The 23,262-nt window shown below is 41.5% G+C and overlaps 1 protein-coding gene across 10 annotated transcripts in view; it reads left to right on the top strand.

The window, feature by feature from the left end:
* Positions 1-23,262, top strand: part of AKAP13 (A-kinase anchoring protein 13) — a 324,413-nt gene that overhangs the window by 44,903 nt on the left and 256,248 nt on the right. The gene's annotated exons all lie outside the window — the stretch shown is intronic.

Genomic DNA, 23,262 nt, shown 5'->3' with positions numbered 1-23,262 from the left:
AAAGTTGTTTGAGTTTGAGGATAACTGAAACATTTTTTTATGCAGCAGTGGTTTGTAAAATGTGGGAGGATTCTGCTGAATTCAGTCTCAAGGCATTATCCAGTAACCATTTACTGGTGACACAGAGGTGACAGTTCATGCCTTTACTATTCTGGGAAGGTTCTAGATTTAGAATGAGTCTGTTAGTGTTTACTTCACTATAGAAATCAGGAAAAACTTCTACTTTGTCATCTGAAAAAGACCTAGGTGGATGCAAGAGATTTTCATTCACTTTGCAAAATTGGACTTTATTGAGCTAATACAAGGAGGAAAAGAAATGATCTACAGTCCTGGCAGTGCTGCTGTAGATGGGTCTTTATCATTTAGAATCATACTACTCTTAAAGAGCAGAAGCCCACTGAGAGGTTCTGGGCAGATTTCCAACAGCGCTGTTTCTTACAGTTGAAAGTGTCTGCCATCGTATTTCTGTAAGGCTGTGGTGGTGGGCTTCTCTCCTCCCCCACCACCTCCCAGTTACACAAGTGATAAACATAATTTGGCAAGTATATAAGAGAGGAAATAATTACCCATACTCTCATTACCTAGAACTAGTTCACGTTTTGGTTGTCCTCTAGCCTTTTTCTTGGATTTACAGATAGTTGGGAAGATGAGATTATACTTATAAATTCCTGCTTTTTAAATTTAGTAATGCATTCCCATGTCATACAGGTTCTGAATATTATTTTAAGGGATAGCATAATTCTTCTCTCTGGAGCTACCAAATTTAACTAATTCTCCATTAGTGGACATTTAATATTTTTTCCAGTACAAGTTTTCCTCTGAATTCCATCATTATTTCCTCATGATAAAATCAAATTACTGTGTTAAAGTCTGAACATTTTCAAGTTTCTTTATACTTATGAATTCGTTAAATTTTATACAAAATGGTTATGACCACTTTATATTTTGTGCCCATCATCTCAATACAGGGTGTTTGTTTTGCCCCATCTTTGTGGCACTTTTGCTTTCCTATTCCTTCTTGATTTAAGTTGGAGAAATGCAGTGAGATGAGAGTTTTCTAAAATGCGATGACTGCTTGTCAGTCCTTGAGCTCCTTGGCCTTCACTTGGGTCTGGACCCAGTCCTGGGGACTTCTTGATCACTCCTTCATGTTGTTAGCTAAGTTTCCTACACAGACAAGTGTTTGTGTGATCAGATCTGGAGTGGATTCGTGAAAACCAGGCTGCCACTGAATAGTTGAGCAAGCATTTGCACATTCCCTGTAAAGGAAGAAGGAACACCCAGCAATGCTATCCACGTCTATGGTGTTCTCTGCCCATCCTTTATATATATTTAGCAATGATTTTGGCTGAACCAGTTTGTGCATCTTGAAGAACCAGTCCACATGCCTCTGACCTTCCCTCCATCAAACCAAAGACCTCGGTCATCTCCTTCCTGTTGCCTTTTCTTTTGACTATGACTAGCAAGTTCTCAGCTGCCTAAGTTACAGACTTGTTCATACAACAACTTAAGCTCCATATCTATTGGGCATACATACGTATCTGTTTTATAGGGGAGAGTTTTTCTTAATGTAGATTTCCCTTTCTCTGGAATTTATTCATGTGTTCTGAAGTGCTGCTGTTGTATCTGACTATATTGTAAACTCGGGGAACTCAGGAGGGACCAACTCTGGCCCCGGGAAGAGAGTGCGCGAGTTGATGCGCAGTCTTAAACAGGCAGCTGTCATACACATAACAGAACTTTCTTCTCTGTTCATGATAGGAATTGTTTTATCTGGTATTGCATGGGTGAATCTTTCCTTGAATTAACCAGTTTTCACTTACCTTGAGGCCAGTCAAGGGAGGGCGGATTCTCTGCAGTCCCAGAGATGCCCGCAGATGCCATCATTGAAGCTCTCACACACTCTTCTTGTTCTTAGGAAGCCGCCTCCTTCAGAGGCACCCAGTTTCTCATGCCATGTATGCTATGTGAAGAAGTTGAGTTACCCTTTTTTCTTAGGGAAGACTCTTAAACGTTCATGTCTGTGATCCATTTTGGGATTAATTCTTGCTGTAGAGTGAGGAGTGAAGTGAAAGTTTAACTTCATTTTGAGTCCCCCCTCCGCCACACACTCATGGATATCCCCTCCTAGTGCCTTTTGTTGAAAAGATTCTTAGAATTTCTTTTCCCTTAAGCCTTGTTTCTGCCTTGCCCTCTTGGAAATGCTTAATGAGCAGAAGGTTTCCTTTCTGTCCCAGCTGAGGGAAGGAGGGAAGGGGTTTGTGTTGAGTCTTGCCCTTATTGTAGGGTGGTCTCCCAGCACAGTTTGCTTTGCTTTGATTCTGATTCTATTAAAAAGACATTTACAGAGTCTTGTAAACAGTGAGTAGAGTTTTAGCCAGCTTGGCTTTAGTTAAGAAGATGCTCTGTTATTCCCTCCATCCAAGGGTGATTATGAAATCTTATTTTAACACACAGTTTGGGTCAGATAAGCCTAGGGTAGTGTAAGCTAACTTGAACATTTGTTAAAAATAATTCTGACATGAAACTGATGAAACCCATCTTGAAACATTTTCTTTTTCCAGCTATTTCTAACTATAAAAGTAAAACACAGGGGTGCCTGGATGGCTCAGTCAGTTACAAGTCCAGCTCTTGGTTTGGGCTCAGATCGTGATTTCGGGGTGGTGAGATGGTGCCCCGTGTCAGGCTCCACGCTCAGCAGGGTCTGCTTGAGATTCTCCCTCTCCCTCCCCCCCTTAAATAAATAAATCTTAAAAAAAAATGTAGAACATGTTTATTACAGAAATGTTTTGGAAGTTACCAAAGAATAAAGAAAAGCCTTTCTTTCCCCATCACTGTGAATCCTGATTTTGGCATGGCAGCCCTCTTAATTTTGTGTGATTGGTCTGTGCACTCTGGACAGCGTGGTTGAAGAATACTTGAGTCTCCTGATGGGTTCAGGACTGTTTTCTTGCATTTCTCATGGAAAGGGAAAAGGTTAGGAGCTGATATTTGAAGAGCATCTGTTAGCCAGGCCTTGTACTTCACAAAGCTCTGTGAAGTATTAAAATCATAATTAAAATAGTAGTGAGAATTTTTTTATAAGGTCTTTATTTTTTTTCTTTAAGATTCTGTTCATTTATTTGAGAGCGTGAGCATGAGTGAGGGCAGAGGGAGAGGGAGTAGTAGACTTACCAGCTGAGCAGGGAGCCTAATGTGGCGTTCAGTCTCAGGACCCTGTGATCATGACCTGAGCTGAAGGCAGACGCCTAACTGACTGAGCCATCCTGGCACCCCCAAAATAGTAATGAGAATTTATTCCCTTTCTGCATTCTTCCTACCTCCCCTTTCTCTTTTATAGTCTTGAGTTAAATAATTTGCCCAGTGTCATTTAGGTAGTGTGTGAAAAATCTGAAAACTAGGAGAAAAACATAAGCATCTTTCAGTTCAAATCATTAAGCTGTCTTTTCTTTCATGGTTTGGAAGGCTTTACAAACAGAAAGGATGCAGTAACTCTTCTTTCTTTTCTGGCTCATGTGGTCTCCCTTTTATTCTCTACCAGAATTAGAAGTTCCAAGATCCCCTTATGTCCTGCCCAAGTTAAGTCTTGTTTCTCTTCTCCTTTCTGTGCTGTGCTTTCAACTTCAAGAGCTTTAGTTCTGACTTAGGTATTTATTAGCTGAATAGAAATATGAAGGAGAGAGCTGGGATTTTTTTTTTAAACATGACAATTCCTTGAACCGGATTGATTTAATTTATTTTGCATTACTTAGTAGCTGTGGATTACCCCCGCAAGCCACTCAGTGTCTTCATCTGTAAAATGGGCCAGCTTACTCAACAAAGATCCTTCTAGGATATGTCAGCATTTCTAATTTTTTTTGTTAGGGGAACCATGAAATAGGTTTCTGGTGCTGTGATCAGGACTATGTACCATCAGGACCCCTGTCTTCCCCTGAGTGTCCTTAAATCTCCCCTCATCAAACTGTGTGCATTTAAGTTATTGGGTAAAAACATCAGTTGTAGCATATTCTTCTTTAAAATGTTAACAAGATGCACGGGCGTATGATATTTGTGATCCTGGAGCTCATCCTTCCTTCATTTAGGAGATGAATATGATGGTCAAGTCCTTCTTGACAAGCCAGGATTTCCCATTGACACCCTCACTTTATCAAATAGCGCAATTTATTCTAATCTGTTGCTGTGTCATTGCCAGAGTATCCTGTCTTGAAGCAGAAATGGGGTTGATATGTTTGTACAGGAATCCAGATTTTTTTTCCCCCCTTCACTGACGTTTGTCAGCAGAAATGTTTTTCGTTGTGATTCAGGCTCCGGCTGGAGGTACAATTAGTGCAGAGGGAGGTGGCATGTTTGGACTCTGGACAGTTTAAGGCAGAGTTCTCCGTGTTAACCTACTCTGTTAATCACTGAACTATTTTGTTTAGTGATTTAGGGCTTTACACTTAAGCCAACTGCTTATATAAATTGTATTCATTCCGGACAAATGTTCTTTTGGGACCGAACCTAAGAACTCAGGCCAGAGCGGAGCATCTTTCTGTTACGTTGGGCGCATGGAAGCAAACAGTGGAACAGAAAACAACCCCGCGTCCCAGCTTCCAGCAGTCATCTTACTGTGTTTGGACCAGTGAATCAGGACAAGGAATGACGAAGGGTGTGGAAAAGAAATCCTAAAGGAAATAGAAAGTGAACTATTTTTATTTCTCTTATTGTGATGCTAGTAAACCGTTGACTTGGTCACAGCAGAAATCCTCACGGGAGTGAGGTTGTTGAGAGTAAAATCTTTATGTTGACTGTCATTTTGCTTTTCACATGTTCTGGAAAATTGGGAAGAAAAGCGTTAGTGGTTGAATAAAATACCGGCCAGCAAGACAGTCCTTCTAGGATGTCTAGGAGGGAGTACAGAATCCATTTTCATCTTTTTCAGAAGATTTGTGCGAAGGGGATTATAATTTAGTTGCAATTCAGTGAAGCCAACCTCAGGATTCTCCACTTCCTGGTTGAGGGGATTTTGTTCTCCGTGGCCTTCTATTTTCCATTTTGGACCTCTTAGATCCTGGAGGCTTTCTCTCCCAGCCCCTTGGCCCCTGACGTATTCTATTAACACAGAAGAAGTTAACTCTTCATATGGTACAGTCATCATGGCTGTTTTTAAAACCTGTTTTACAGCCAAGGAAATTAAGGTAGAGAGAAATCGCACGGGGTCACACACATTGTTTTTCCATTCCGCGTCTGTCTGCTCTTCAAGTATGTGAGACTTTTGCTCTACCCTTCCTTCTTCCCCCTCATCCTCTATATGCTTGCTCAGTCAGAAAGCCTTTATCCTATGATCTCTGGTAAGTTATCTGAGCAAAATAGTTCTTTGGAATGAATCTCCTTGGGGTTCTTACTTACACTTTGTAAAGGTGGCGGATAATTTTAATGAATATTTGGTTAGCACAGCATGCAGGTGGTCCCTTGTTTTTGAGGCCTCTGTGGTACCAAAGAAATGGTGAACAGCTTGGCACCTCACCACGGAAAGGCACTTTGTTTCTACATTTCCGGAGCTCACAGTGGGAGTAGTAGGCTCTGATGGCCCCCCTGAGAGACAGCCCGGGAGAAGACTGATGTATTCTAATTTTGAAGACAGAGAAGTAAACTGATCATGTCTTAAGATTTGTAGTGATCCTTGATGCAGAAACCATTTTAGTGATCATCAGTGCAAGAAGTTTGTTACTTGGGCCTTTCTGTGTCCCGAAACGTGACTTAATCCTGTCTTCTTATCTGCCTGTCATACTATGGAATTAGTTTATATAGCTGTGTGCTCTGATGAGAATTCATTTAATTACATCTTCCTTTGGCTCCCATAGTGCTGTGATTTACCTTTATTATAGTACTTGTAGACTGGCTCGGGGAAAAAGATACCATTAACTGTGAAAAAAGTCAGGCCATAATTAAATTAATGGAATTCAATCAATTAATTAAATTAAGGCAGTAGTGGAGAGAGCCAAACATTATTCATATTGGTCGCATTGTAATGGGGCTCTACCTGCAGTTTTTCCTTCTAATTATTTTGACTTTCATTGTAGCCGTGCCAGGATTGGTGAGCTGTGTGTTGTTGCCAGCACGGTGATGGCATCCGGGCACGAACAGTGGGGTAGACAATAGATTGGAGCTAGGGAGTGTGACCTTATTAAGAGAGAGAAAGCAAGGGGTCCTTGGAAGGATTTGAGCGGAGAATTGACACACAAATGGTACCCAGGTGTGGCGAACTGATGTGAGGGGCAGCTTGGAAGCAGGGAGGACAGTACAGAAGCTGTAGCCTGAGGGAGAGGGTGAGGACTCGGGCAGTGGGGATGGGTCATCGTAGGGGTAAACTAAGTAGGGTTTGTTGAGATACAGTGTAGGAGGGAGAGACAAGGAAAGAGTTTGCTTGAGAGCTTGAAAGTGATGCCATTAATGAGAAAGAGGCAGAGAGGAAGAGTACTGAAGGTTTGGTTTGGTGAAGAGCATCCGGGCGGAGTAAGGTGGCTGGTGGGCAGTTAGTGTGTGGAGCTCAGGAGGGAGGTTAGAGCTACTTGTAGTCAGTGCCGAGAGCAGTCCGCTTATAAGAGACCATCAGAACTGAAGGACTGGAACGGAGAAGTAGTTGTTGGATGCGAGGGTTGGATGTAAGTTGCCCAGGTTGTCTAGCCAGGCAAACACGGCTTTTCTTCCTGTCAGTTCTCCCAGACCTTCCTGAAGCCGACATGAGCACAGACCGATCTGAGGTTCTTTCTCCTCTCCTTTTTCCTTGCTCTGGCTTTGGAGGAAGTTGAACAGTTTTGTGCACCTTTTGGTGGTGGATGAGGTAGAAGTGTTGCCACAGCAGTCACAGATTTTGGACCCTTTGTCTCTTGTCCTCCCTTGTTCTGACCATCTAGTCACCCCACGTGGGCTGTATTGTGGCTTGAAGGTGAACTGCAGTTCAGGGAACTCTTAATTTCTAGTCCTCCAACCAGTTGCTGTAATGATTAGAGATGTTCTGAGGCGTCCAATAAATGCAGTGTTTTTATGTTGGAAAGACCTGTCTTAGCAGCGTGTGGGAGGTGGAGGGGGAGAGAGACTGGATCCTCGGCGTTTGAGTCCCACTCGGTTCTGGCACCGAACAAGTCACTTCGTTTCTTCTTAGGGTCTTCCTCCTTTTCTGTAAGATAAAAGGGGGGCGCCTGGGTGGCTTAGTGGGTTGGGCCTCTGCCTTCGGCTTGGGTCATGATCTCGGGGTCCTGGGATCAAGCCCCACATTGGCCTCTCTGCCTTCTGAACTGGAACGTGTGGTCGTCACTCACGTTCAGCTAAATTTTAGAGTTGTTTTCAAGAAAACTCTTCTGTTGCTTAGCTAGAATTTTTCAGAAAATGGACCCACATAAGGAAATCATTTAGATGGGGCTCTTAGCAATGTGTGCACTCATTGGCTCGTTAGTATTTGTCAGTCCACTGCGTGGCTCTCCTAGAGCTGGGGCAGAAGACAGGCGCACACGAATCCCCTCCTCTCCTTGACATTCTCAGTAAAGCGCACGACCGCCCGTCTCCAGCGCGCAGGGCAGAAATCTAGAAACCATTCTTGATAGCCCTTTGTCTTACTCCTAGTCCTTTTATGTGTCCACGAACTTTGTTGAGTTTAACGTCCTGTTGTCTGTTGTTCACCTCTCTCCATCGCTCCCCTGAGCCCGAGCTCTGCCGTCGGACCTGAATTCTTGTTGCCCCGGCCTTCTGGCTGGCATCCCTGTATCCGCCACTGCCTGCTGCCTTTCACTCTGTTGTCCACTATGTAAAAACAAGGGGTCCTTTTCTGATCATGACTCTTGCTTGTAAAATAAAGACCAAAAGAGTTGATGGGGTCTAGGAGGCTCGCGGTGGTCTGGCTCCCTCTTTACTCCATAAGGATTCCCCCCTGTTCTCTTTGCATTTGTTTTCTTTTCATCCTTCCTGTCCATTTACTTTGTTAGGGCCTTTGTACCTCAAGGATTCTTCTCTATGACTATAATTTCTCATCTCTTGGCTCAGATGTTTGCTTCCTTGGGGAAGCTTTTCCTGGACTTCCCCAAACAGGTGAATTCTCCCTGCCTTTTTTTTTTTTTTTTTCATAATACCATCTCATCTTTGTCCTGTTGTAGGGTTTTCTGTTTATCAGTGTGCTGATTCGATTTTATCCCTCCCTGTGACCATAAGCCCTCTGAGAGCACAGGCTAAACCCTCAGAGGACTCAGCATGTCTCTGCAGCACCTGGTGTGGCTCCTAGCATGTGGCCTGAGCTCTGGGATTGTTGAGTGAACGTGAGAGCTTTAGGTACTTAGAGGTCACAGAAGAGACAGTCTGATATGTATAAAGTACAAAATTTTGTGGCCTGGATAGAAGTAACCATAGTTCTGTAATGAAAAGAAAGTGATTGGGGGTGTTAATGTAGACTGATGACCTCAGACAGTGGGCCTTATGCTGAATCTCTGTGTTGGGTAATGCTGTTGTAGACTGTGGTAGCTGGTCGTACCTTCGCAAATGCAAGTCAGGTAAAGGAGATTTTCTTTTTGTTTTGGAGCGAGGTCAGTGCCAAATCAAACAACATGTGGGAAGACTTGAGCCATAGTTTCCGTGACTGTACTGGGTATTGGAGTGCTACTTGACAGGACTTAATGTTCTCTATCCTGCTTTCTGAACTTGAAGGAAGGAATGGGGAATGGACTAGGCCAAAAAAGGAAACGGGTAATCATAAAAGGACAGAACCTCCAATGTGCTTTTTTAAATAATAGATTTGTTTAAAAAATAAGAATTCTTCAAAAAGATGGACAGGATATAGACCTGGGTTTGATTCTTAACTTTTTTAAAAAGGCTTTATTGAGTTATAATTTACATACCAAATAATTTATCTTTGTAGAACGTACAATTCAGTGGCTTTTAGGATATTCAGAGTTGTGCGGTAATGACCCATAGTCGATTCTAGAATATTTTCATCACCCCAGAAGGAAACCCTACACCCCCTCGAGCAATCAGCCTGTTCTCATATTTAATAACTCTTTTATCTTGAATAACTCATCTAAGCTCTCTGAAGTTGATTTCCCTTTTCACCTTTTGTCTCTTAACAGCTATCAAGAAATTGGGCCAGACTATCCTCTTCTTTGACCTGAGAACCCTAATTCATCTTACTGACAGAGAAGTGATTATTGGCTACCAAAAGTCACAGGTCTCTTTCTGTCTGTGCTGATAGATAGGTTTCTTGTATCCATTTGGGTGTTGACAGAGACTTAGAGGATTCATTTTTATCCATCTTAAATGTCATTGTGGTACCTGGGGTACCTCATGTACATTCTTGGTACATCCTTCTTATTAGCCTTTCAGGGTTTTTGGATCTTCAGTCTTCCTCCCTCCCTGCCCCCACCCCTCCTTCTCTCCCTTCCTCCCTTCTTTTCTTTTTCCTTCTCTCCCTCCCTTCCTTTTTCGCTCCTTTCCTCCCTCTCTTCTGTCCTTCCTTCCCTCCTTCCCAAACGGAGGACACTGAGATCCAGAGTCCTGCTCCACTGACGGAGCCCTGCAGGCAGCCCTGGATCCTCAGTCTTACTTTCAGTATATTAGTATTGCTAACGAACCTCACATAGTCTGTCTATTTGGTCATTTTATCGTTGGATTTTTCAAGATCTTGGTAAAAGTGTTCATCAGATTTGGAACGAGTGTGTGGGGTGGGAAAGAGTTGTATTTGCCTATAATGGAGACCTTGTTTCTTACCCATACTCATCATTTATTCATTTTGCTTTGTTGTTGAAACCATGATAGGATTGAGGATGGCCACAGTGGGAAGTGGGGCATATTTTCCCACAGCACTTCCCCAGATTCCTAGAAAAACAAACAACATGCGTTACCCTAGAAGCACAGGCAGTGGTGGCATGTGCTGGGGGAGGAAAATTTTAGTCATAACGTGCTTGAATCTGAGGCCACCACCTCCTCTTTAACCACATTGCTTGACTTCCTTCATGGCAGTATCATGGGCGATGTGGACAGGTGTTCTGTGGAAATCGACATACTCTCGATTCCTTGGAGTGAAAAGGTTATTTAAAAACAAGAAAGAAAGAAAGAAAGAAAGAAAGAGAGAGAGAAAGAAAGAAAGAAAGAAGAAAGCGAGCTCTGGAATGTCTTACTCATGGATGTATGCTGGGCGTTTACATTATTTCCCTTTGGAAGGCTCACAGAGCCTTCCTTTAAACACTTTGTGGCTGACATTGACTTAAAACTCAGTAGATCACAGCTGATGGACTCTGCTCTCTTACCGCAAATTGCTGTTGTCCTTTATATTCTTCTGTCTCTTGTGTGCCTAAATAATTTTTCAGGACTCAGGAAGTAAATCTCTTTCTGGCCTGGGGCACACTCCTTTGGGTCGGACACTCCAGGACTTGGGCTGTGAATTTTTGCATTGCTGTTGTTCATTCTACATCATGTAGTCTGAAGTTCAGACTCCAAGTTCTCCTTGGAGAAAAGGATGAAATAGAACAGATAAAGGACTTTTATGTGCCTCTTTTTGTACACCTCCATCGTGAGCAGTAGGTCTTAGATCTTCCTTATTTGTCTTGCCTCCAACATAGAAAACCAGAAAAGCCCTTTTTGTAGTACATGGCATTTTTCCAAGCTTCAGGTCATTTGGGAAGCAAAGAATCATACACTTTCTGCTTTTACACTCTAAACTCTTGTAAGATCGTCCTTCTTGTTGTAAGCAAAATCAGAACTGTTTAATTGTTTAGTCACTTGGATATATACACTGAACATTTTAGTTAAACAGGCCTTTTTGCTTTGAGTTGGAGATGACTATTCCTAAGGTGTTAGAGATGAAAACCAATCCTGACCACTCCTTTTAACCGGAATCCAGATACTAAGGACTGTGCTACTCTGTACTACTCCTCAGAGTCTGCAGGAGACTCGCTCTCCTCACTCTCTGTTTTCTGATGGCTCAACTAGCAGCTGCCCTGCCTGCCCTGGGTCTAGTCATCTCATGCAGAACTATTGGCTCTGAGTTCTTGTTGAGCTCATGAACCTTCTTCCCCAGAAGTTCCATGAGGTTATGGATTCCAGGGAGGTATTTCTCAGTTTTGTTTGATACTGTCACAATAATGGCAATAATTTATCATCTCCAGTGTGCCAGGCCTGACTGTAGCTAGGCATTTTACTTAGTTTTCTTGCTTAATCCTCCCAACAGTGTTGTAAGGAAGGTACGATTCCCTTTTTACTGACCAGGGACCCGAAGCTCAGAGAGGTTAAGTGAATGGCTTCAGACCTCATGAAAGGAGTCTATACTAGATTTGTGTTTTTTAATCAGTCTTTAGAAGTAACTCCTCTAAAATAAGAAAGTAAGAGGCATGCCAAAGTTCTAACCTCAGTCTAGTTGACCTCGAAAGTGAATGCTTGTTCTCACCGCTGTTGAGGGCCTGCTGTGGTGTGGGATCTCGCCAGGTGCTTTGGAGGATATGAAATTGAGGGAGACCTACTCTTGGCTTTGCAAGGCTTTTTAAAAAAATAAGGATTAAGGGACCCATTGAAGGTTTTTGTTTTGTTTGGTTTGGTTTTTAAGAGAAGATCTACTGTTCTTTTCAAAGCACAGGGTTGAATCGGCTCATCAGTGTGCAGCATTGGAGCCGTGGTAGAAGTAGGTAGAGATTATGTGTCCCACCTCTGCACTGTCTGGTTGTAGTCCCTGGCTCCTTGCTGTGGTCTGTAAGTCCCTCCATGGGGACACACCTCTTTCCTGGGGCCTTGTCCTTTGTAGACATCTGTTGCCTGTTGACAAACAGATTTGCCTTTATTTTAGGTTCTTCCATTTATTGTGTGTGTCTCACGTACAGAGCCTCAACCCTTCCTGGAGGGTGATGCTGAGCTGTGACTGATTTGGTAAAGGGTAATGAATTCCTTTTTTGACGTTCCTAAACCACAGTGTCATGAAAAGAGTTTGAATGTTGGCGCAATAGAAGCAGGTCCTGTCAGGGGATGACACATCGGCCTTAAGCAGTGGTGAAAAAAACAAATACTAACTTTTAGCTGTTCTTTAAAAGTATCCCCTTTATTCTGCTTTTTTGGAATATGCTCATAATGGGAATCCAGAAATATGTAGAACACAACTCATGGAAATTTTAGAATATGAAGTAGAAAAAGAAAAATTAGCCATATTCTCACCTTCCAGGAATAATCATTGAGTATTTGGGTGATCTATACATGATGGGGGCAGCCAAGTGAAGGCTTCAGCTGAAGCTGAAAAAAAATCAAGACTCTTTGGAGGATAGAACAACCCAGTGTTGCCACAATATCCCAGGTACAATCTAAAACTCCTCAAAATATGAAGAAACAGGCCCTTGTTGGTTAAGTGTCCGACTCTTGGTTTCAGCTCACATCATGATCCTTAAGGTCGTGAGCTTGAGCCCTGTGTGGGGCTCCACATTCAGCGTGGAGTCTAAGACTCTCTCCTCCCTCTCCCTCTGCCCCTCCCTGCTATGCATGCGTGTGCACAGGGCGCGCTCTCTCTCTCAAGTAAATAAATAAATCTTAAAATAGGAAGAAATAGGAAAACGTGACCCATTCTCAAGAGAAATGTACTGAATGAAGATTGATTCCAAGATGATGCAGATGTTGGATTTCGTGGGTAACGATTTGTTTTTTATTTTTTTATTTTTATTTATTTGAGAGAGAGAGAGCATGAGTGAGGAGAAGGTCAGAGAGAAAAGCAGACACCCCATGGAGCTGGGAGCCCAATGTGGGACTCGATTCCGGGACCCCGGGATCATGACCTGAGCCGAAGGCAGTCGTCCAACCAACTGAGCCACCCAGGCGTCCCAACGTGGGTAACAATTTAAAAGCAGCTGTTAACTACTATTCTCAGTTAGGCACAAGAAAATTCAGTTGTAATGAAAAGTTAAGAAATTAGAACAGAAACAGAAACTGCAAAAAAAAAGAAAAAATATCTAAAATAAAAATTTTCCAGGATAAGTTTAACAGAACAGAGATAAGTGTAAAGAATTACTGAACTTTTGGATCAATAAAAATGATCTGATCAGAACAGATTGAAACAAAAATGAACAGAACGTCAGAGACTGGGGGACAGTTTAAGAAAGGTCTGTACTGCGCATGTGATTGGAGTTCCGGGAAGAGGAGAGAGAGAGAATGGGATAGAAAAGTTACTTGAAGGAACAGGGATACACATTTTCCAAATGCAGTGAGAGAATTAAGTAAAAATTATTACTGTTTGACATTGTTTATAAGAAGAAGGCAGTAAAAGGGATGGGAGGCAGAGAGCCCAAGAAGAACCATGGCCTGATTGCCCTACTCCCCCGTTTCCGCCCCGCCCTGAAATGTCTGGTCTTAACAAGCCTGACTGATTTCAGTCCCTACTGGTGTGTTCCTTTCTGGTTCTTACAAATCCACACTGTTACGCCATCAGTAGATTAAGTTGCAGCCAAGACTAAATTGTGCAGAATGGTAGAATATGGTGGGTTTTTTGAACCATGCCAGGGCTGGTTTCCTTTGGAGGTCTGCAGGGAACACTGGGTCTTTTTGTGTGCCCTGCTTTTCCCTCTGCCTTTCTTCTTTCTTCTTTCCTTTGCTGCTACCGTCTTCTTGTTTCTGAGAAAGGGCAGAAAGGAGACTGGTGCATTTTAGCTGGACTGGCTACATCAAAGGCAGTGAGTTCTATTGATATCAGAGTCAGCTTTGGCAGAGAGCACTCTCTGGGGAGGCTTTTGTTGGGTCTTTGCTTTTCTCTAGTAGATGATGATGTTGGTGGCAGAGCTGGGAGTCTTTTGGTATTGAGTTGTCATTAAGCCTTGGTTGAAATGTAGAAGCCAAATTCCTGTGATTCTGACCTTAACCTGTTTAGAAATGCATGCTTGCACACCCAGCTAGTATGAACTAGTGAGGCCATCATGATTGTTAAAAGTTTGAGATAGTTCCCCAAGCCCCTGTTCCCGTTTGCTCTGGCTACTCTTGGACTGGCCCTAAAACAGTCCCTTCCCTTCTAACACAGCCCCTATGACCCAGCAGCCAGAGGGTTAAAGTCTGGCATGGGGGTCAGTGCCTCTTCCTATTAGGTTTTATTAGACCGGAGGCTCCCCTGTTTATAAATATTCATGTCTTCCTTGCCTGTTCTTCTTGTGCCTGTGCCTGTCCCAGTGTGTATACCAGCGTGTGTCCTGCGCAGGTGTTAGAAATCCAGTTACAGACTTGGGGAGGTAGTATGGTCTGGGATTCACAAAGAGCTTTGGAGTCCTACAGATTCCAAAGTCGGCAACTTGTGAGCCCAGTGTCTTTAGACAAGTCTTTGAACCCCGGTGTTCATTTTCCTGTAGAATAGGGACAGTATCTATTTCTCAGGAGTTTTTGAAGCTTAATCTGTATATAATAATAAGCTTTCCATGTGAGTATTCCTTTGATTTCCTTTGGGTTTCATCATAGCTAATTACTCTAGGTCATTTCTCATTTTATACATCTTTGTCTAATTCTTTTTTGAAGGAATTAGTTTCTCAGAGGGAGTTTAAATCTGGTAGCTTCATATTCATTCATCTTTTTCTTAGACTGAAAGGTATTTATCTTTATTGATCTCTAGACATTTACTTTTAACCTTGTTCTAGATCTGTGTATAGATCTGTCGTCTGTACCGTAGTAGCCCAGAGGTCTTTAAAAGCAAATGTCTGCACTTTCATACTTTCTGCCTCCTACCCATCTTCCTTGGCTTATTTTGTAGCTCTGCACCTTACTCAGAAGAGACAACACAGTATGTTTTATTGGTGACAGCGATGACTTGAATAACTTTTGAAACACCATAAAAAGCTTTTAAAATTTGTACTCAGTTGGCAAGCTATAGAATCTTGGCATTAAGAGAAACTTAAAGATCCTTTAATCTAAAGGTCCTTGGACCTTTTCTCCTGGCTAAACCGTTCTAGTTTCATCCACTGTTACTTTTTAAAACATGGTTTTCATGGGGCACCTGGCTAGCTCAGTAGAGTGGGTGACTCTTGATCTTGGGGTTGTGAGTTCAAGCCCCACATTGGGCATAGAGTTTACTTACAGAAAAACAAAAACAAAAACAAAATCCACAACATGGTTTTCATTTCTCTCACCAGTCTGTTCACTTTGTTCCCAACCTTTTTTGTCTGTGCCTGTCGTGGTAGGGTTCCCAGAGTGGACCATTATATTCCTGGCCTATTGAACAAACAGTGGTTTGGAATCACCTGCCAGCTTCTAGACTTGCACACGAAATTTAGGTTATGGTGCCGAACTACACACACACACACACAAACGCACACATGCACACACGTATACAGCTGTGTTAATTATACATCTGTTAATGCATACCAGTGATTTGGGTGGCCATTTTATGCCGTCAGCTATTGGTTTGACTTTTGTGTCAGCCAACCCTTTCGTGTATTTTACAAGTGATTCTGCTCTGCCGCCTCTTTCCTACCTTTACACGATGTAGTTGATTCTAAATGCATACCTTGGGTATTTTCCATATTTGGTATATAGTAGGTGCTTAATAAATGTTTGAGTGATTATGCTTTTTACCCCTGAATTTACTTAATCCCTGAGTTTCTTTCTTTCCTTTTCGCGTCATCCCCACAGACTCTGTGCCTTGTTAAACTACCAGTTATTAGATCCCAAAACAGCTGACTGTTTGTGCTTCTGTACGAGTGTGCTCACGGTTTTATCTTTGGCGCAGCCCCCCCCCCCCCATCCCTGATGTGTCAGCTTCTAAGAGTTACCTAGGGGACATCTCGTCTCTCTTTCCTGACCTGTCTTTCTTCCCCACACTCCGTCGTGTCGTCTTCTACCCAGATAACCAGCTAAGTCGTCCGCTAACTTGTTTTCTCCCTCGGAATGTATCTACTCTGAGAGCAAGGACTGTGTTTGTATTTTTCCTGCCGCAGCACCTAACACTGTGCCTGGCAGGAGCTGCGTCCTCAACTTGGTGGATGTGTGAATGAGTAAACGGACAACTGAACAGCTTCAGGGCCCGATGTTCCAGCCCATAATCTTTCTGCATCTGGCTTCTGTGATTCAGCCTCTTATCCATTAGTAGACTGAGCAGGTCTGGTCAACATGCTTTCTCTGTCTTTACTTGAGTCACTGCCTTCAGTGTTGACAATGCAAGATGAGGCCTGATTGCTATACTTCAGGGACTAAAATTTACGTGTTGCTTTTTCCCCACATTTTTGTTTCAGAATAATATAAAAGAACAACAACAAAAAAAAACTTAAAATTTCTGGCTTCTATGGTTTAGAAACAGCCCAGATTAGCTTGCTTTGTACCCGGATTGAGAGTCTGTTTATTATTATTTCTTCTGAAAATATTGTGCAGGTAGGTCATTCTTGAACTCAAGTCTCAGCTGAGTGAATGCTTTCTTGCATTTTTGAGGGTAAAGGAGTTCTGAGATCTTCATGGAAACCTACTTAGGCTGCAAGGAAGTGAAATTGGGAATCTTGTCTTTGCTTTCTGATTAGTCTAGCTGGGCTCGCAGTTGGGATTACGTGTTAAAATTTGCCAGAATTTACTCTGTGGCTGATGACCCTTCAAAACTGGTGAAAATGCCAGCCCTTCTAGAAGTATATTGACATTTGAAAATAACAGTGTGTTATGACAGTTTTTGTGGATTTAGTAATTATTCTTAAGTTTGGACTGTTTTAATTTCCAGGAGCAGATGAGAGGTAATCTTTGGAAAAGAACTGTGAAATAAAATTAGTGTCTGGTAAAATCAGTTGTGATTTGTAGCTGGGAAGAGTTAGTTACTCTAGCATTTTTTTTTTTTTTTAAAGGTTTGATTTATTTGACAAAGCACAAGCAGGGAGAGTGGCAGACAGAAGGAGAAGCAGGCTCTGCACTGAGCAGAGAGTGGGACATGGGGCTCTGTCCCAGGACCCTGGGATTGTGACCTGGGCTGAAGATAGACATTTAACTGGCTGAGCCACCCAGGCGCCCCAGTCATACTAACATTTTAACAACACAACTCTGATGTTATTTATTTGTTTTTAAGGATTCTTTTTTATGAGACAATGTGTGAGTGTGTGAGCCAGTTTGGGGAGGAACGGGGGAGAGGGAGGGACAATTAGACGCTGCACAGAACACAGAGCCAGACGTGGGGCTCGGTCTCAGGACCCTGAGATCATGACCTGAGCCAAAATTGAGAGTTGGATGCTTTAACTGACTGAGCCCCCCAGGCACCCCCAGCACAGCTCTGATATTTTAAAGAAGATTGGGGTTCTCGGATGAGTTCCACTTTGAAATGTTTTGTTCTGTATCTTATGAAGAGACCATCGCAAAGCAAAGCAAATATGAAGGGCTTAGGACATGAACAGGATTTGTAGAATTCTGTATTACATTAATATTTGGGGAATGGGTAGTCTTTACTAGTGTTTTTGGGTAAGAGAACACTACTCCTGAGAGGTCATCCACTCCATATTCCACACTTTAAAGTTGGTAAATACTTGTAGAATTATTGTCACTGCCTTGTAATTAGGTGTTTACATATCCTCTCTCTAACAGATTGAGAGCTCTTTCTGGGCTGTGACTACTAGCTAATTAATTACTGTGACCTAAGAGTGCAGTCTCTGGCCCTGGTTAGATGCACAAATGTTTAAAAGCGTAAATGAGAGACCCTAGACCTTTTTGTATGGGTCCTGTGTGATCCAAAAGTGTGTCTCATCATAAGAAATTTCATTTATTCATGCCTTCTAGAATAGGTAGATCTAAAGTTCTGACAGTAGTTGCCGTATACAGTGTGTGTTACTATTGGAAGTTGTCTCTTTCCAGGTTGCTCCAAATTGTAAATGGACAGTCCAGTATAGTCAAAGTACTGTGTTAGATGTAAAGTTCAGCATTCATCCCTAAGCATGTTTCTGGAATAGCTCCCTGGAAAATAGAATGACTTGGCTGACATTATTTCAGTGATTGATATGATGCAGTTCTGCATTATCAGTTGTAGGTCATTTCTGGTGAACCCACTGCCATTAAGATGAGGACTTAACTTGGGGCACCTGGGTGCCTCAGTCAGTTATATGTCTGCTTTTGACTCAGTTCTCGTGATCTCAGGGTCAAGCCCCACATAGAGCTTCTTGTTTCTCCTTCATTCTCTGTCTCTGTCTCTGTCTCCCTCTCTCTCAAATGAATTAAAAAAAAAAGCTTAAAAAAAAGAAGTGAATTTAACTACTAACCTCTTTTTCCTTCAACCCAAGGACATCATGACTATTAAACAGCATGTTTTTTTTTTAAGTTTGTTTGTTTGTTTGTTTTTTAGTAATCTCTATACAACATGGGGTTCAAACTCACAACCCCAAGATCAGTGTCAGATGCTCTGCTGACTGAGCCAGTCATGCACCCCTAAACAGCCTGTATTAAATAACATAGCCGGTCTGTTCTAATAAGTATGCTTACTGATTTTGGCCAGGACAGTTTGGACCCCAAACAGAGAATCCTAAAGTGTTAGTATGGAGATTATAGAGTTTGTTTTATAGAGGAATAACTTGAGGCCTAGAGAGATGAGGTGACTTGTACAGATTTTTTGAAATTCTTAATCTAGCTGACAGATTTGCTGTTTTCTTTTTTTAATGGTTTTTCCCTTTTCAGAATAGCTTCTCTTGTCCCGCCCTGCCTTTGATTCCGTAACACTAACGAAGTCAGTATGCCCCATTCACTTTCTTTTGTTCTGAGTATTGAGTGTACACCCAGCAGGCTTGCAGTTAGACATAGGACCGGAGCTTTAAGCATTGACCAGAATTCAGTGATTTTATGTCTCTGTGAAGATGTGAAGACAGAGATACACCTTCCAGGAGCGTTCAGTTTTATCCTTTCCCGTGAGCCGTAACATGGTGCAACTGCTGTTGGTTACATGTCATTGCAGCAGTACTCTCTTATCCTTGTTATCTGTGTACTTTCCAGTGCTATTTAACAAAAGTATGGCAGTAGCTTACATAGTTTTATGCACTTTCCGTGCTTCCTGTGACTTCTCGCTGGCCCCTTGTTGCCAGGTGTAATCACACACATTGTGGAAGAAGCAGAGATAACCAGCCGTGGCACCGAGATAACTGATGTTCAGCACAGTGATGGAGAACATCACAGCCTTATAAAGGACTGTTGGGTTGTTGGAAGAAGTGAAGAAAATTGTTCTGAAATTTGCTTTATTAGAGTACAATTTACATAGAGTAAACTTCATCCATTTAAAACGTACAGTGAGTGAATTGGTTCTGTCAGTTGCTTACGGTCATATAACCACCACCACAATCAAGGGAGAGAACTTCTCTGTCTTTTCTAGAAAATTTCTTTCTTGTCTCTTGCAGTCATTTGCCTCATCACCACTCCAAAGCCCAGGCAGGCACTGATCTGCTTTGTGTCACTACAGTTTTACCATTGCTAGAAATTTGTAGGAGTGAGAACATACAACATGTAGTTTTTTATATCTGGCATTTTCATAATGCTTTTGAAATCTATCAATATAGTTACATGTATCAGTAGTCCCCCCCCCTTTTTTTCCCCCGAGAAGTAGTCTATTTATGGTTATACCACAGATTGTTTATCTACTTACTCGTTGGACAGACACTGGAATGGTTTTTAGCTTCTAACTACTTATAAGTAAAGCTTCTAGAAATATTTGCATGCAACTCTTCATATAGACATGTTTATATAGACATGCATTTTTATTTCTCTTAAGTAAATAAATACCCAAGAGTAGGATTAAGGAATGATCAAACTGTTTTTCCAAGTGCCTATGCATTTTTCTCTTCCATCCAGCAAGGGTTCTAGTCACTCTTTACTTTTCAAATATTGGTATTGTCAGTCTTGTAAATTTAAGGCATGCTAGGGGGTGTATAGGTTTTAATTTTCATTTCCTTGAAGACTGCTGATATTGAGCATCTGTCTTCTTTGGTGAAAGGTCTATTAAATACTTTTTGGTCTTTTTTTTTTATATATTTGTTGTAAGAGTTCTTCGTGTATTCAGAATACATGTCCTTTATTAGATATGTTTTGCAAATAATTTCTCCCCAACTAATCCTTTTCATTGTAATAGTATCTTGAAGAGCAGTAAGTTTCTTATTTTTTTGAAGCCCAGCATATTCACTTTTTTCTTTTTAGTTTGTGCTTTTCTTGTGTCCTCTGTCTGTCCTTACACCAATACTACATGAACGCCATAGCTTTATAGCTCAGTTGTAAAGTCAGGTAGTGTAAGTTCTCCAACTTTGTTCTTCAAAATTGATTTGGCTCTATTTTAGTTCCTTTGTACTTCTTTTTAGTTTAGTTTAGTTTCTTTTTAGTTCTTTCAGTTCATTTTCACTTCCGTGTGCATTATCAAATCAGCTTCATGATTTTCAGAAGAGAGTGTACTGCAGTTTTTATTGAAAATGCATTAAATTTGTAGCTAGCTCAGTTTGGAGAGCGTTGACATGTAACTATATTGAGCTAATCCATTAACTGGACATATTTCTCTATTTTTAAATGTCTTATTTAGTTTTTCTAAAAACATGTTTATGTATTTGTAGTATTATAATATTATAATAATTTGTAATATGTTATAGTATTTTGTTAAATTTATCCTTACAGATAATATTTTGTTAAATTTATTCTTAAATATTTGATGTTTTTGGTGCTGTTGTAAATGCTTGAAATTTAAACTTCAGGTTATTTTTGTTTCCTTGTTTTAAAGACTTTATTTATTTATTTGACAGAGAGGGATCACAAGTAGGCAGAGAGCTAGGCAGAGAGAGGGGAGGAAGCAGGCTCCCTCCTGAGCAGAGAGCCTGATGCAGGGCTCAATCCCAGGACTCTAAGATCATGACCTGACCTGAGCTGAAGGCAGAGGCTGAACCCACTGAGGCACTCAGGTGCCCCTGGTTTTTTGTTTTAATATTTAGAAATGTAATGGATTCTTGTTTATTGGTCTTGTAGCCTACCGTTTTGCTAAAAATCACTTGTTCTTTCTTTTTTTTTTTTGGACAGAGATCACAAGTAGGCAGAGAGGCAGGCAGGGGGGTGGGGAAGCAGGCTCCCTGCTGAGCAGAGAGCACGATGGGATGGATCCCAGGACCCTGAGATCATGACCTGAGGCCAAGGGCAGAGGCTTTAACCCACTGAGCCACCCAGTTGCCCCCACTTGTTATTTCTAGAAGTTCTTTTGTAGATTCCCAGTGAGAAGTGATATTCTTGTTGCCTGTCTGAGGGGTAAGCATTCATACTTTCTCTGTATAATTTCAGCTGTAGGTTTTTAGTAAACTCCCTTTATCAGATTGAGGAAGTATCTTTTCTGTTCCTAGTCTGCTGAGGGTTTTCTTATATAGGATCAGGGTTGAGTTTTGTCAAATGTTGTTTTCCTGCATCTTGACGTATTTGTGTAGTTTTTCTTTCTTATTTTGTTGATGGTGGTAAAGTCCATTAATTTGCAAAAATTAAATGAACATTGTAATCCTGGGATAAACCCCATTTGGTGATTGTATATTGTCCTTTTTTATATTTCTGAGTTTGAAATGGTGACATTTTGTTAAGGGTTTTTCTGTCTGTGTTCATGAGGGCTTCTGCTTTTTAAAAAATATCTTTGTCTGGATTTAGTATCAGGGTAATGTTGGCTGCATGAGATAAGATGGGACATCCCCTTCCCCCACCCACCACTTCTTGATATTGGTATCATTTTTTCCTTAAATGTTTGGATAATGTTACCTTGATGCTGTCTGGGCCTGGAGTTTTCTCTGTGATAAAACTTAACTAGGAATTCAAGTTCTTTAATAGATATAGGGGGATTCTGGCAGATGTGCATCTCATTGTGTTCTTAATTTGGCTGTTTTTTAATGACCAATGATGTTGAGCACCTCTTCTTGTGCCTACTAGCCATTCAGATATCTTCTTCAGTGAAATGTCTGTACAGGTATATTACCTGTTTTTAGTTAGGCTGTTCTCTTACTGAGTTGGAAAAGTTTCTCATAAATTCTGGACATGAGTTCGTTATCAGATATTTGATTCGTAGGTATTGTCTGTGGCTTCTCAAAGGTAAATGGGTTACTCTATGTGAACATAAAATGAACTTGTGCTGAAGATTTTATCAAATTCACTTATCAGTAAGGGATCCAGTAAGATATTAAAACTGATTCCACGTATCTAGTAATTTTTTATTATATGCTGAACATTGTGGATGATATGCTTTAGAGACCACCATGGTTTTTATCTTTTAAAGATACTAACTTTTGTTCTGGCAGGCAGCTAATTGGATTTGCCCCAGACTCCCTCTTTAGTTTGATCCCTGCTCAGTTCTTTCAGCCTAACAGATCTGCTTTTTGCTGGAAATCTTAGACTCTCCCCAGTACATGTACAATTCAGGGGTCTACCAAGGATTTGGGAAGAGCTTAGATAGAGCTTTTTAGACCATGGCTTTCTGTCTACTGCATCATGTGAGCTGGGCCTTAGTCAAAAAGGAGTGTAAATTGAGTCTTATCCAGTACTTTTTCCTGCTTTCAGTTCTCTGCTTCAGTCTTTTTCCAGTGCCTTCAAATGGTAGCTTTTTATATTTTATTCAGCTCTAATTATTTATCTGAAAGAGCAGTAGTTTAATACAGGGTAGTCTGCCTTTACTTTTTTTGTTGATTTTTTAAATAGTGGAGTTCTGTTTTAGTCTTCACATCATTACTTACCTGTATCCTTCTTTTCCTCGGTGTTTGCAAATCTATTTGGGTCTCTCCCCCCCCCCCCCCCCCCGCATTCAGGAAGGCAGTACAGGATTTACAGAGCATATGAAACAATATTCCCAAACCTTTGTCATCTCTACTTAACTTCCCCTAGTGTATTCCTAAGGAAGAATATCCCTAGTGTTCTCCTAAGGAGGAACTGGAAGCCTAAAAGTTCAGATTTTTGAAAGTGAAAGGAATAGGTTGGTTTGATTGTCATGATTTTAAAAATGTTTTCCTTGCTTCCAGCTTTGTTTTGATGAGAGCCCTTGAAAGGCAGAGCTTGCCTTGAGATTGTTAAGTGCAGCTAATGCTGACCCTTGGTGGGGTTTATGGTCCTATTTGTTAGAACTGGAGGCCTGAGGCTATTAGCCCATATCTGAATATCAGCTAAGCAGGAGTGTCTCCTTGGAGATTCCATAACTGAGTTTTCAGATTACCAGTCTGTGGTATTTTTTCCCCCCTCTTGTACTGGGTGGGGAGGTATTCTGTGGGTGGCTGCATTCTTTATTTGTTCTTCGCCCTGACCTGGGATAGCATCAGGGTCTATATTGGGAGGTTGTAGATATGTCTCTTTGGTCTGTCCATCTTGCTT

This window comes from Mustela lutreola, chromosome 7 (assembly GCF_030435805.1).
Source record: "Mustela lutreola isolate mMusLut2 chromosome 7, mMusLut2.pri, whole genome shotgun sequence".
NCBI classification, from domain to species: domain Eukaryota; kingdom Metazoa; phylum Chordata; class Mammalia; order Carnivora; family Mustelidae; genus Mustela; species Mustela lutreola.
The sequence above is the reverse complement of the archived record's forward strand: the minus strand, read 5'-3'. Positions and strand labels throughout refer to the sequence as shown.